This window comes from Terrapene carolina, unplaced genomic scaffold (genome assembly GCF_002925995.2).
Source record: "Terrapene carolina triunguis isolate 2854851 unplaced genomic scaffold, T_m_triunguis-2.0 Scaffold38, whole genome shotgun sequence".
In the NCBI taxonomy this organism is placed as follows: Eukaryota; Metazoa; Chordata; order Testudines; family Emydidae; genus Terrapene; species Terrapene triunguis.
The window spans coordinates 5,415,412-5,430,349 of record NW_020664389.1 but is presented as its reverse complement, the minus strand read 5'-3'; positions in this window follow the sequence as shown (position 1 = coordinate 5,430,349).

The following is a 14,938-nucleotide window of genomic DNA, read 5'->3' as shown; positions in this document are numbered from 1 at the left end:
AGGGACCTGCCGCCCCCGAATTGCCGCAGGTGCCGCCCCTCTCCCTTGGCCGCCCCAAGCACCTGCTTGTTAAGCTGGTGCCTGGAGCCGGCCCTGCTGGCAGGGTGTGGTGCTGCTTTGAGTTGGTGTGTCCCATAGATGCAGACTCCGTGGGTGCTCCAGCCCTGTCAGGATGAGGAGGCTAATCCCCTGGGTGTGAAATAGGGCCTGTACTCTGTGTGTCTTGTCTGTGTGTAGGGAGACTGCTAGGGAGGAGGATCTGGTGACCCAGGGCCAATATAGTCTCTGGGCCACGAACACTTCTCCGCAGCTTCCTGTCAGTGTAGCTCCTACTGAACCATATTACCAGCTCTTTCACTTCAGCCTGCTAAATAGGGTGTTCCCCACTACAGAAAAGTATTTGGGCCAGTGGTTCTATTCCCTTTTTTTTCTCCCTTAGACAAACTACTAAGGACTGGTAGGAGGGATGGTGTGCATCTCCTTTCCTAAACCTGCCAGCACCTTTCCTGGCCTGCTCAATTCCTGTCCCTTCCACTCACCCCAAGGTGGGCCCCTCTGAGGGGTCTGGGTGGAAGAGATGATACCACTATGGTGTGATTAATTTCCATCACCTTCTTTCTTCCACTTGGGAGGTGGAGAATCACTTGTAGACCAGGGAGGCATGCTCATAACTCTACATCTTACCCCAGCCAGAAGTTTTACTGTACAAAAGATTAAACCCATGGATTTTATCCAGTTGCTTTTGGTCACAGTGTGTATATACAGTAAAATTAAAATACTCACATAATTCACTGGTTTGGTAAAAGGTAATCCCCTTTACTGTAAAACACAACCACTAAATGTTCTAATATAGCATATTTGTTATTTCACTGTGTATTTGTTTTAACTGAGGCTTACAACGCAGTTGAATTTTACAGTATGTGAAATTCAAAATCGGCCGCAGGTCCAAATTTATAAAATAACATTTTACAGAATGTAGGCCTATTAATTTTACAGCCTAATTTCTGATTAGGTTTAACAGCACCTCAGACGAACTGCATAGATTCTACTCATTAAAAATGATGACTATTCAATTTCATCATTTTAAGTGTAATTAAACGCAGTATTGCCAAGTATGATAATATCCTAGAAAAAAATTGAACCAACATTACAAAAACAACCCACTTTGGTACTGCTGTGTGGGAATATTGCACTTGCCATTTGTGGCGCTGATCACAATAATCTTTGTGCATTAAAGACTCTGTGGGCCTGATCCAAAGCAATTGAAGTAAGTGGGAAGATTCCCGTTGACTTTGGATCAGGCCGACACAGGGATAACAGTAATCAGTTTTATAGAACTGTATAAAATCAATATTTTCACTGGCAACTATTCAATTTATAGAACTGATTGGAAAAGTTTTGACAGAACCATTTTCATTGGAAAATACAGCTCTGTTGAAAGAGAAATGCTTTGCGAAATTGTGTTGATTTTTGCCAAAATTTTATTTTGGAGAAAAGCTGGGGGATTTTTTTTTGACAGTCTCTAAACAGCCTGTTTTTATATTTTCAGAATAAAATGTTTTAATTTTTCATTTTGAAATTAGTTTTTATTTCATTGTTTTTCATTTTCTATTTTATATAGTATAACATTTATGAAGTCATAACTGAAAAAATCATGTAGATCTGAAATGAAAATGTGTTCAGAATTTTCCATCCCAGAGATTTTTGAAATTTTCAAGTTTAATTCCAATTCGAGTGAAAGACACATTTTGAAATCTCAAAATCCTTCACATAAAATTACTGTCCTCCACACAGTTCTGTACATTTATGAGTGTACATATATATAGAAGACCTGATTATGAAGCCCTTGTTTGCCTGAATATTCCAGTCAATTTAACTTTAATAAGAATGGCAGGATCACCACAGACATTAGAGACCGGATCAGACCCTTATGCAGTACCTTAGTTATTCTCGTGTCATGACAGCAGCAAAATTTGTTGCCAGTGGACTGTCTCAAGGGAGAAAATTGCCAGTAACTTCTCCCTGAGAATTAGTCTAAAAAATGCTTCTCTGGCTATCCAGCCATTGGGATAATAATATGGTATGTTTCTGAAGAAAGGGGTCTGACTGAACTGCATTGATGGCACCAGAAGTCCCTGATGCCTGGTTCACTAAACAGAACTGGCAACTGACTCTGAAGATAAAAGTTCTTGACGTCTTACCAAGCTGGAGGAATGGAACTGAATTCCACTTATAAAAATATAGGAGAGGGAATAGTGTGATCTTGAATGACAGAGAAGCTTCCATGAAAGGCTTGCATGGAAGACAGGTCAGATGTGATATACCAGGGCTGAGTCTAGGGAATTTGTTGCAACTAGATAACATGTACATTTTCTACCACTAGGATGAAACAAAGTTTCTCTGAAACTCCAGAGAAAAAACATGTCATTCCCACTTAAGTGGTTAAAAACAAAGAATACGGATGTTTATTTTCACTCTTATAATTGATCTCCAAATAATGGCTACTGTAATTGATTTTCAAAGAGATTGGCACTCTGTCCTTTCTGGGGAAATGTATTTCATACAAGACATTTGTCATTTCTCTGTTATTTTAATTCACAATGTTATCCTTCATTCTTTTCCTTGTGGAAGCAAATAGTAACAGTACTTTTAACCTGAGACTTCAAAGGTAAAAATGTTGTAAAGGGGTCCACATTTCCTTCTGCTCTCAGATCTCAGCCAAAGTCTTTGATCACCAAAGATGCTCAAAGATTGGGGCAACTTCTTAAGAATTGGGTTACTACACAGAAATCTATTGAATATCCATGTTCATATTCAACATGGATCAGAATGAATCTTAACATTCATAAGCATTTTAATTTAATCACTTATAACAATTAAAGTGATAGTCACTGCTTAAACGTTTTGCTTAGTACAATAAGATTCCTTCTCTCCCTTCATACTGTAGTTAATATTGTGTCACTAAGAAAAATTCTAGATTTCAATGAGTTTGAACTTTGCTGTAAAAAGTTATTCTTTTCAATCCAGAAATTAAAAAACAACAAAAGAAATATACCATTTAAGTTACCGTGTCAAAATACAACAAAATAGTTTTATACTTCTAAAATGAATTTTGTGCATTCTTATTACTTAAAAGTAGCTTTCATTTTTTTAAGTGAAATTTTGTGGGGCACGATGTAAATTAGATACTTTTGATCTCTATCAATCTCTCTATGTGTACTTATAGTATGGAAATCACTGGAATTAAAATGTGTTAATCTTCAGCATAACCCTGTCACGGGGTCCACAGACCACTAGGGGCACCTCCTCCTGGCTGCTCAGGGGATTAGCTCCACTCACATCCAATGCCCCTTTCTGTCATTCATTCACGCAGCTTGGTGCCTCTCTGTCTCTGCAACTCCGGGTGCTCTGTCTTTGTGATTTGGCCCTCTGGCCAGGTCACTAAAGTCCTTTCCTTCTAGGGTAGGCAAGTCCTACTAGAATATCATCTTAGGCAGTCTGCTGCTCCACAATCTGGTCTGTACAACTTCCCCAGTGGCTGGTAGGGGAACTCCAGGGCCACCCACTCTTCTGGGCTGAAGCCCACGGACCCTACAACCAGCAGCCAAGATCTAAACATTGCTACTGTTTCCCTGGGCTGCTCCTACTTTGCCTCTATCAGGATCTTTCTCCACCCTCCTCTGGACACACCCTTCCCTCAGGGCCAGAACAACAGGGCTTCTAATCTCCCCTTAGTTTTTTCCTTTCCCATCTAAGGCTAGAAAGTGACTGCAGCCCCTTTCTGTTGCCAATTTTGATTTTATCATAGCCCTACCTGTTCCTTCTCAGCTGGGCTCTATTCCCAATCAGGAGTTGCTTGTCCAGTCTAATTTCCCTCTGATGTAGCCTATCAAGTTAATTGGCCCTCTTCTCAGCCTCATTAACCCTTTTGAGGCTGTTGTGGGGTAAACACCCTATCATAACCCCCTGTAGGACCATATTCTAAACTTCAACTCCAGTGGGTTGTCATTTCATAGTTTGTCTTTTTCTTCAGGTATTTAAAGGAGCAGGAGGATTTGCTACCCAGAGAAGTGCCATCTCTGAAAGAAAGGCCTACAGCAAATAGATTCTGAAAAGAGAGGAATCTTGCTGAGTGTTCTGAATGAGATGAGACAGGAATTCATCTTGATAACCTATTGCTAAGTGTTCCCCAGCAGGGTGCCTCTCCATCCTGTGTACAGTAAAAGTTGTATCATATCTGTTGATTGCAATAGTGCTGGAGTTTTACAGAGAGAAAGATGGTCTTTTACGTAGGTGGGTCCTATCCCATTAGAGCTTCTGAAGATGAAGACCAGGACCTTGAGCTGGACCATTACAAATTAGAGTCATAATTGTAAGCAGAGTACAGATGTGGTGTGTTCTCATCCACCTGTTCTGCTTAGGAGATGTGTGTAACTGTGTGGTAGACCATCTGGACCTTCTCTGTGGTTTCTTCCATCAGCCTCAGGGAGAGAGCATTGCAGTAGTCCACGCTTGAAGAGACAAAGACCTAGATCTCTCTGATCTGGTCTTGATGCATGAGAAACAGATTTAGTCTTTTAACCAGCTGGAGATGGAACTGTTGTTTCTAGCCATTGCTATAACCTGAGCCGTGCATCTGAGAATCAAGCTGACTGCATAAGCCTGACTCGCCATGATGCTACTTTGTCATAAGACTGATGTAGCAAAATGGTTAACCAGGCCTAAGACTACGCACCTTCCAAGCTATCAGCTGCCTTGGATTCTAAAAGATATTAAAAATACTTCCCCCTACCCACCAGCATCGTGTCTATCTTACTAGGGCTAAGCTTGAGCCAGTGCTTATTTCTTTCAGAAACTGAGATAACTGGTTAATGTCATGATCTGCTTCAAATGAGAATTCTGTGTATGGATGTGTATAGCTGGTATCTGAGAAAATAAACACTAATTGAGTGAATGTTTGAAAATAGAGTCTTAGTGGTGTCTCCCAGGAGTCTGTACTGGGATAGTCCTATTCAATATATTCATAAATGATCTGGAAAAAGTGGTAAACACTGAGGTGGCAAAATTTGCAGATGATACAAAACAACTCAAGACAGTTAAGTCGCAGGCAGACTGCGAAGAGCTACAAAGGATCTCTCAACCCTGGGTGACTGGGCAACAAAATGGCAGATGAAATTAAATGTTGATAAATGCAAAGTAATGTATACTGGAAAACATAATCCATATAAAATGATGGGGTCTAAATTAGCTGTTACCACTCAAGAAAGATCTTGGAGTCATTGTGGATAGTTCTCTGAAAACATCAATGTGCAGCGGCAGTCAAAAAAGCAAACAGAATGTTGGGAATCATTAAGAAAGGGATAGATAATAAGACAGAAAATATCATACTGCCTCTATATAAATCCATGGGCCCACATCTTGAATACTGCATGCTCCAGCCCTGGAGCACCCATGGAAAAAAGAATGCTTAGCACCCACTGGCAGCCCCCCTATCAGTGCCTCCCTCCCCCCCCCCCGAGTACCTCCTGCCTGCTGTGGATCAGCTGTTCTGCGGCGTGCAGAAGACACTGGGGGAAAAGGGGGTGGAATGGGGTGGGAAGAGGCAGCAGTGGGGGCCTTGGGGAAGAGGTGCAGTGATAGCAGGGCCTGGGACAGAGTCAGGGGGAGCACCCCCAACACATTAAAAAGCCAGTGCCTATGGTGTGTCCTGGTCTGTGGGAAGCTTGCTTCTGATGATGAGCTTGGAGAGGTTGGGAGGGAGGGGTTGTTTGAAGGCCAGAAGAGGGGTTCAGGAAAGATTTTTTTCAGGTTGAGGTCCCCATCGAGTATAGGATTAGTTGTTTGATAATACCCCATATGCGTTTCAGTGTGTGATGATAGGTGACAACTAGAGGTGTGCAGTCAGAGGAGGTTTTATTGCTGTATTGAAGCAGATTCTCTTAGGGTATTTAGGTGGCCTGTTCCATGATAGGATCAACTTCTCTGGTGGAGTGTCCTTCTTTGGCGAAGGTGGTTTCGAGTACATTAAGGTGTATAGCCGGAACTTTCTCCTATGAGTATATTCTGCAATATCTAAGTGTCAATGGACTATTTCACCTTGAATAGTCCCTTGAAATATGTGTTAACTACTTATGCTAAACAATCTATTCCATCTTGACTCTTTCACCAACAGAAGTTGGTCCAGTAAAAGATATTACCTCACTCTAATATCCTGCGACCGACACAACTACAAACACCACTGTATAAAATGATAGTTGCATTCCTAATAATAATTTTCATTATTTTAACTTTTAGTAAATCCCACTCACTGACTTACGCATAGTGTTACTAGTAAAACCTAGGATATGTTTGCAATAGAAAATTTGCAATGCTGGATTTTCTCAAAAACAGATATGAGTGGATAGATTAAATGAGTAAGAGGGTAAAAACAGATTAGGTAAAAAGTATTGTTTTGCAGGTATGGCATTGGATGAGAACTTAGTAGAACTGGGTTATATTCCTGACTCGGCTACAGACTTCTTGTGTGACCGTGGACAAAATGCTTCATCTCTCTGTGCCTCAGTTTCCTATCTGTAAGATGGAGATAATACTCCTTTTTCCCACCCTTTTGTCTGTATGGTTCTGATGTGTGTTCCATTTTCTTCTAGGTTCTGCTACTAATTCCATCTCTGCACCAATCCCAGGAAGAAACAAAGGGTGTCTTGCCAACAGAAAAAAGGCTAAATCAGTAGAGACTAATTTTGAAACTTTCTAAAGATTATTACAAACAGTGAAAAACAAATTTTTAAAAAAAATTATTTTAAAAAAATGCTTCATGGTGTCCCTTTACATTAATTACTTTAATGAATGAATTTCATTTGCTCTTTACCATTAAATGTACAGCAATGCAAAACAAAGTGAAAACTTTTGAAAAAATATTTGACAAAAGAATAAATCTGCTCAAGGAATACAGTTTCTTTCTAAATAATCGCACTTTTAAGAGGCCATTGCTTTACTGGTGGCAATTCAGAGTAACAGTGCTTTGCTTAATGCTGTCTATAAAAAATCATAGTTGTACAATTTTCAAAGTGAAATTAATTATGTAACATTGTTTATACATTAAAACCACATAATTAATGCAGTCTTTATGTTGAATGATGCTTTAAGAAAAAAAACTGATTTAGGACCAGTGATTGATTTACGAGGTAAAATTAAAACAGCTAAATATGTATAGTTTGGCTGTATACCAGCTAAGTATATGGAGGTGTCATGAGAATTGCCTTAAGGGTGTAAACAGCAAGGAATGAGAAGGATTACTTTACAGAATGGAAGAAGGTGATATAACTAGAAGTAAAGGAGAAGATTTAAGGGAGAGAAATATTGACTGAATATCAAGAGAAACTACCTCAAAGAGAGAGGGAGAGAACTATTAGTGTATAAAAAATAATCTCTGAAGGAAAGTAATAGAAGCTCCATTGCTTGAGAACTCTAAAATTAGAATGCATCGAACACTAGCAAATAAAGGGCTAGATTCTGATTCCTTTACTCTCACTAGAAGTACCTTACTCTGAATAGTCAGTAGGACTATTTGTTTAGTTATGTTTATTCATGTTAGGTGGTACCTATCAGAATTTGGCTTATAATGAAGGAAACAATCCTCTGGCAAGGGATTGATTTTCTGACTTGCATTTCCTCCTTCTTTAATTTCTAGGGACCAGATTCTGATACCCTTACTCTCCCTCACATGTGCATATGGCATCTGCAGAGCAACATTCTATAGATGTCGTGGTAGGTCCATAAGCTATTTCAAGGCCTCCTCTGTGCTATTGTGAATATCATCCAATTCACCCTTGAATCCATATTTGGGGCACTGGATTATGATGTATTTGATGGTTTGAATGTTTTCATCATAGTTGCACGAAGGGGAGTCCTTGATTTTCCACTTCAGCAGCAAGTAGCTGCATCTTCCATGGTTTGTTTGGATGTGGTTCAATGTGGTCCAAAGTCTGCGTGGCAAGTTGAAACCAGGAGGGTGCCTTGTTGAGTCAGTAATAATGTTCTTGTTTGGAATGGTAGGTGAGGTACACTTTGCCATTCCCTGGCCAGATCCAGAGACATGAGGTGGTCATGTGCAGAGGCGGCGCTAGGGGGGAGCTTGTGGGGGCTATAACCACTCTAAAATTTGCCTTCGCCTCCCCCACCCCCCCGCCCCTCTGGAGCTGCCGCTACTGTCCAGCTGCCCAGTTCTGAAGACAGAGTGGAGAAAGCGGTGGCTGCCGGCCAGACACCCAGCTCTGAAGGTGGCAGCACTGCCACCAGCAGCAGTGCAGGAGTAAGCCCGGGCGAGGGGCCAGAGGGCCTGAGAGCAGCCCTTCTCCCATGTCCCTGCCTGCTGGGTTACACTGCTCAGGGCAGATGGAGAGTGCAGGGCTCCCCACTGACCTGTTCTGGCCTGGGCTTCTGGGCCCTGCCCCGATGGTCACTGCTCCCCAAGGGCTCTGCTGGGCCCGGAGTCAGATCCCCCCACCCTGGTGGGTGTTACCAGCTGCAAGCAGATGAAGGGCAGTGGAGAGCTGTGGAGCAGTCCCAGCCCCAGCCAGGGGGCAGGGCCTTGGGACGGGGGGAGGAGAAGGTGGGGCCAGAGCTTAGGAGGCGCAGGGGTGGGGACATGGAGAGGGGCAGCGCCTCCTGGGCGGGAAGGCACAGCCTCCCAATTTTCTGTCTAGGGCACCTCAGGCCCCCGCCCCCCCAGGAAGAGGCTGGCGCTGTCCCGGTAGAGGTGTTGATTTGCATGGTCTGATTCAGCTGTCTATCCACAGGTTGGGTACGGTAGCTTCTTGTCCACATTGGTACACAGTACTCTGCAACTGAGTACACCAGGACCAAGGCCAATGGTAGTAGCACTGAGGCAGTTGATCCCCAGCCTGTTCCTGCTAACTTTTGAATAATGTTGATATGAGAGTTTGATTTAGAGGCTATTTTCTTGAGCTGATCATGAAAGGTCAGTGTGCTGTCAAGAATGACACCGAGATACGTTGGTTTGGGTCAGAACGCACAGTTTCACAACAAAACTCGATAGTGTTTTTGTACAGTTCTGTTATCAAGGTGGAAAGTAGAGACTATCAATATGCTTGGATTTGGTCTCAGCCACCACTTTTGGAAGTACTCCTCCATGATCTTAAGGTCAGATGTAAGGGTCACTTTAAGTTCTTTAAAGCTATGGGCCTGAATTGTGAGTGCCAAATAATCAGCATACCCTTACTCAAACGGCGTGGCATTTTACTTCCCCAAAAGTTCCATTCACTTCAGTGAGGCTTTGGGTGCAGTTAGGTGATACTCAGCCTGAGTAATGGTGTCAGAATTTGGCTCTCCTCTTCTATGGAATCCTAGTTCTAAAACTGGAGCATTTTGATGAAATGCCAAATTATATGAGTCTCTCTCTCTTTTTTTAAGTATTTCAATATATCTTTCTCTTAAATGATGTCTGAGTTAACAGTGATGAAATGATATTGATACACATGACAGATCTGGGAGAAAAGTGCCCCAGCAATATACTTTACTTCCTTTTCCAATATCTGTATCAGTTGACATGTATATATATATATAGGGGATTTATGGCGTTCCCCTCTTGTGTTATCTGAACCGGTGATCTGCTAGGCCTCTCCACTCTTTGACTCTGGGAGCCAGTCTTACCCTGCTCTGCTGTGAGAACCCCCACTCCTGGGCTGTTCACGCACAGCCTCTGGCATGTAAGCTGCTCCCAGCTACTTGCAAGCGAATGACACGAGCCCATATCTCTGGTCTCAGACACAACCCTAGGAACCTCCGTCTTGCAGTGTCCAGTTATGCCCACTGGACACTGCAAGCTTATATAAGTTCATCAGTTTAACAAAGAAATTGATATGCACCAGGCTTGTTATCCCAAGGGGAGCCTCTGACACACTTCAAACCAAACGCACTGCTTCAGGTAGAATAAATAAACAGATTTATTAGCTATGAAGATAGATTTTAAGTGATTATAAGTCAAAGCATAACAAGTCAGAGTGGTTACCAAAATAAAATAAAATATAAGTATGCAGTCTAAACTCTCACCCCTATTAGACTGGGCAGCAACTAGATTAAGCAGTTTTTCTCACCCCACTGGATATTGCAGTCCTTAATGTACAGGTTTGTTCCTTAAACCTGGGCCAATCTCCTGTGTTGGAGTCTTGTCTTCTCCTCAGTGTCTTGGTAGCTTGCAGCATAGGTGGGGGCAAGAGAAGGGCCCCGTATGTGTCCACTCTGTTTGTTTTATACCCTCAGTCCATGTGCTTTTGGAGCACATGTCCAGGCATGTCTGGGAGGCATTGCTGAGTCTCTCCAAGTAAGGTTGAGCAATTCCCCTGGTGAGGCCTCATGCAATTGAATTGTAGCTCCCTTGCTGGACAATGGCTGCTGATGGGCTGTTTGACACCCCGCCCGGTTACTTTCCTTGCTGTTGCCTCTGGGGAGCTAATATCTGGCTGATTCCCCAACTTATAGCATGCTTTAGTGACCACCATACAACACAATTCTCATAACTTCATTATGCATTAATGATACACATATATGGATAGAGAAATGACTTTCAGCAGATCCTAACCTTCCCCAGATCCTAACCTTCCCCCTGATACCTTACAAGGCATGCTTTATATGGGAGATCACGATTATATAAAAATGAAGAATATGGTGGTTACAATACGCTTCCCCAAGTTACAGAATGTCACAGGATTCACATCTGATCATTGTTAGATGAGTCCTAGAAACATCCCCATTCAAGGCTAGTCTCCTTCAAAGGATGGGAGAGTATCTTAAATGAGCCCATGAGGGTTCTCCAGTAAGAGACACTGCCAGTAAAAAGAGAGCCATATTTTGCAAGCATGTTTGCACAATTCTATAAAGGCAGGAGCTAAAGCCCTTTGACATCAATGGCTCTTGAATTGAGCCCTAAAATGGGAAGCTCCACATATCTAGTTCTCCAGAAGATGGTCATGTGAAGTGACATTGTAGTTCCCTTTCAGGCTATAACAAATGTACTGTACTCAGGTAGTTATCAATGGTTCACAAACAAGCTGGAAGGACATACCGAGTGTGGTCCCACAGGGATTTGTCCTGCATCTGGTTTTATTCAATAGCTTCATCAATGATTTGTATAAGGACATAGAGAGTACACTTATAAAGTTTGTGGGTGATATCAAGCTTGGAGGGGTTTGGAGGACAGGATTAGAATTCAAAATGATCTTGAGAAACTGGAGAACTGGTCTGATATAAATAGGATGAAATTCAATAAGTACAAATGCAAAGTACTTCACTTCGGAAGGAATAATCAATTACACACACACACACACACACACACACACACACACACACACACACACTGGAAATGACTGCCTAGGAAGGAGCACTGCAGAAAAGGATCTGGGGGTTATAGTGGATCACAAACTAAATATGAGTCAACAATGAAATAGTGTTGCAAAAAAAGTGAATATCACTCTGATGTATTAGCAGGAATATTGTAAGCAAGACAGGAGAAATAATTCTTCCACTCTACCAGGGCCGCCCAGAGGGGGGGCAAGTGGGGCAATTTGCCCCAGGCCCCGGGCCCTGCAGGGGCCCCCACGAGAATATAGTATTCTATAGTTTTGCAACTTTTTTTTAATGGAAGGGGCCCCCAAAATTGCTTTGCCCCAGGCCCCCTGAATCCTCTGGGCGGCCCTGCACTCTACTCACAATGATAAGACCTCAGTTAGAGTACTGTATCTGGTTTTGGACACCACACTTTGGGAAAGATGTGGACAAATTAGAGAAAGTCCAGAGGGGAGCAACAACGATTAAAGATCTAGAAAACATGACCTCCAAGGAAAGATTGAAAAAATTGGGTTTGTTTAGTCTGGAGAAGAGAAGCCTGAGAGGGGACATGATGACAGTTTTCAAGTACATAAAAGATCATTATAAGGAGGAGGGTGATACATTGTTCTCCTTAACCACTGAGGACAGGACAAGAAGCAGTGGGCTTAAATTTCAACCAGGGAGATTTAGGTCAGACGTTAGGAAGAAAACTTCCTGTCAGGGACGTAAGCACTGGAACAAGTTACCTAGGGAGGTTGTGGAATTTCTGTCAGTAGAGATTTTTATAATAGTTTAGACAAGGAAGGCAGCAAGCCAGTCCCTGGTATCAAAAAGGTTAAGAAACACTGGTCTAGATAATACTTAGTCCTGCCTCTGTGCAGAGGACTGGACTAGATGAACTATCAAAGTCCCTTCCAGTCCTACGTTTCTCTGATTATATGAAACTTCTAATGCATGTTCAGGAATACTCTTCATTTTCTCCTGAATTGGCAGTCATCACTTACATGTTTTGAAACAGAAGTATGACAGACTGGGAAACTACCAATTGGGAAAAGTGATGTCTTGACACCTAAGATCTATCATGAGTGTACTCTGCACATTACTGTGTCTTTCAACAAATAACTCTGTGAATCTCCTTTAGTACTGACCTGAATTTCTTTATCATGAAATTCTTCATGATCAATAATTTAATAAGGACATTAAAGTAGAATAAGTAGATCCTGTTATTTTTCTATTTTCTTTTTCATTTTGTTTAACAATCTTATTTCTTCCCAAACCCGTATTACTATACGTTCTGTGTCATCCTCTAGCTGTTTGAATAATTATCAGCTGTTTATTTTAGAATGTGGCCTCACACCCTTTGGTCCATTAATTATCTTCTGCCCAGGCAATCTGACCCTTTCCCCACCTAACCTCTCAAATACATTTCACACCTTAGTTCAGACTTTTTCTTCTTGCAATGACTTCCTTTATGCTCATATCTTCTAACTTTAAATCTTATTATTTTGTTTTAGTATGTTTCAGCCACAGGACAATTGACTTTATTTTCTGGTTGTTAGTGCATGTTTTATACTCTTTATTTCACATGTAGGGAAATACCATTATAAACCTAAAGAGGAAAAAAGAGACTTTAAAAAGTGTACAGTACATCTGTAATGTTTATGGCTTACCCTCTGAAAAGGAAGTTCATAATCATCCAGTATTATCATATTTACCTGCATAGCATATTGGGTGAGTAGCCAGCACTTTTATATTTGTATACACACTGACAGATCTGTTCATCCAGGCTGAAATATGCCTATAATCATCCCAAAGGAAGACATGCCCTTACGCACAATGTAACTAATATAAAGGAGAAGTTATATGTAGTGATCAAGTTACATGTTAATAAGTAATGAATAACAAAGAAATCTCTGACAATCATCACAAAAAGTATTGGCACTAAGAAATTAGCATTTGTATGCCAGATGGTGTATGCCTGTCTGTACCTCATTTGTTATTTTATTATTGAACAAATGAAATAATAAGATATTAAAACTGACCTGATGGCCCTGTGGCTGGAATTTGCACTCCTACAGGAAAGAACTTGGTTGAGTTTTTCACTTCCCAGATTAGCTGAGATAGAGAATATTTTTGGAGGTCACACACTCAGTTTCTGGGTTAAAGGATTGTGTCACATTTCTGTATCAACCCCCATGGCCTGTCTTATAGCAGTATCGGCTAATTGGGTTTTGAAGGGAGCCCTATTCCATCGCTCTGTGAGACATATGGTTTTGAGGAGAATGTAAACTGACAAGAATACTCCACTGAGGACCTCAGACTGAGTGGGAAAGGCTGTACAAAGCTCCTGGGATAGGAAAGAGTTGCACATATGTAAAAGGATGTAATCAATCAGTGTAACAAATAACATACAAATACAAGATGCCAGACTTGCTCAAAATATTGGCAGTTGCAGTAGAGAGTTTTCCAGGATGGATATGGAAAATGAGCCATTTTCCCCATCCCTCACCACCAAGTCATATTGTAAGTATAAGGTTACATGTCTGTCTGTACTGTACCTATCGTATGGCTAAACAGAAGGCTTCCATATCCTCTATTGCTGATCTGGCATCTTCAATGAGCACTACATTCACATACAACTTTTAAATAAAAATTGTTGGGTTACTAACTCACCTCTTCAAAATCTGTTAAAAGCAAGAATGAATTAAAACAAATCTATTTTCCACTCAGCTCAGACTTCTAGAGTTATGGCAAGTCACTGACCTTTGGATGACTGTTTCATGGTATCATTATGCACAGCAATGCCAAATTGTCAGTCTGGACTTTAACCCACAGCGTTGGATGTACACAGCGGAAGAGGATGAAGGTTATTTGCAGTAGCTTCTGAGGCTGGAAACAAAAAATTAAAGGGTGAAATTCTGGCCCCATTGATGTCAATGGAAGTTTTGCCACTGAGGTCAATGGGGAAAGGATTTCAACCAAAAGTGGGTGCAAAGGCCAGAGACTGCCTGGCCATTTTGTGGGTGTACAGTGAGCAGGAGAAGCGGTCTCCCTTCTTATGTGCCCTGTGCAAGGGCCAGACAGAATTCTAGTTCCTGCATGCTGGGAAGGACAGGGGCTGCCAGCTTCTCCAGAGATACATGGGGGGAAGGGAGGAAGCATGGCCATGGCGCCATCCACCTTCACATTAGCCACCAAGACTGGCTGATCTTGTTAAGGCAATAGGGTATAGTAGTAGTGTATAGGGTGTAGTGCTCTAATAAGTACTGTGCGTCCCTGAGGCAGAGTGCCTCCTGATGCTCCCCATAGAGCAGCGTGCCCCTGCACCTCCCCTTACCATGGGCAGTACTCTAAATGGCACAGGCTAGCTCAGATACCACAGTGATGGGTGCATTATAAAATTTAAATATACAGATATCTCTTCCCCACACCCTCCACAAAAAAAAACCAAAAAAACCCCAAACAAACCCAAAACCCCACCCTGGTAAATCTTTAACAAGATTTTTGCTATGACTTCAGCCTATTTATATGTGAAAAGAAAATATTATCTGACTTCCTTCAGACTATATTCCACCTTCTTGTTGACAAATTA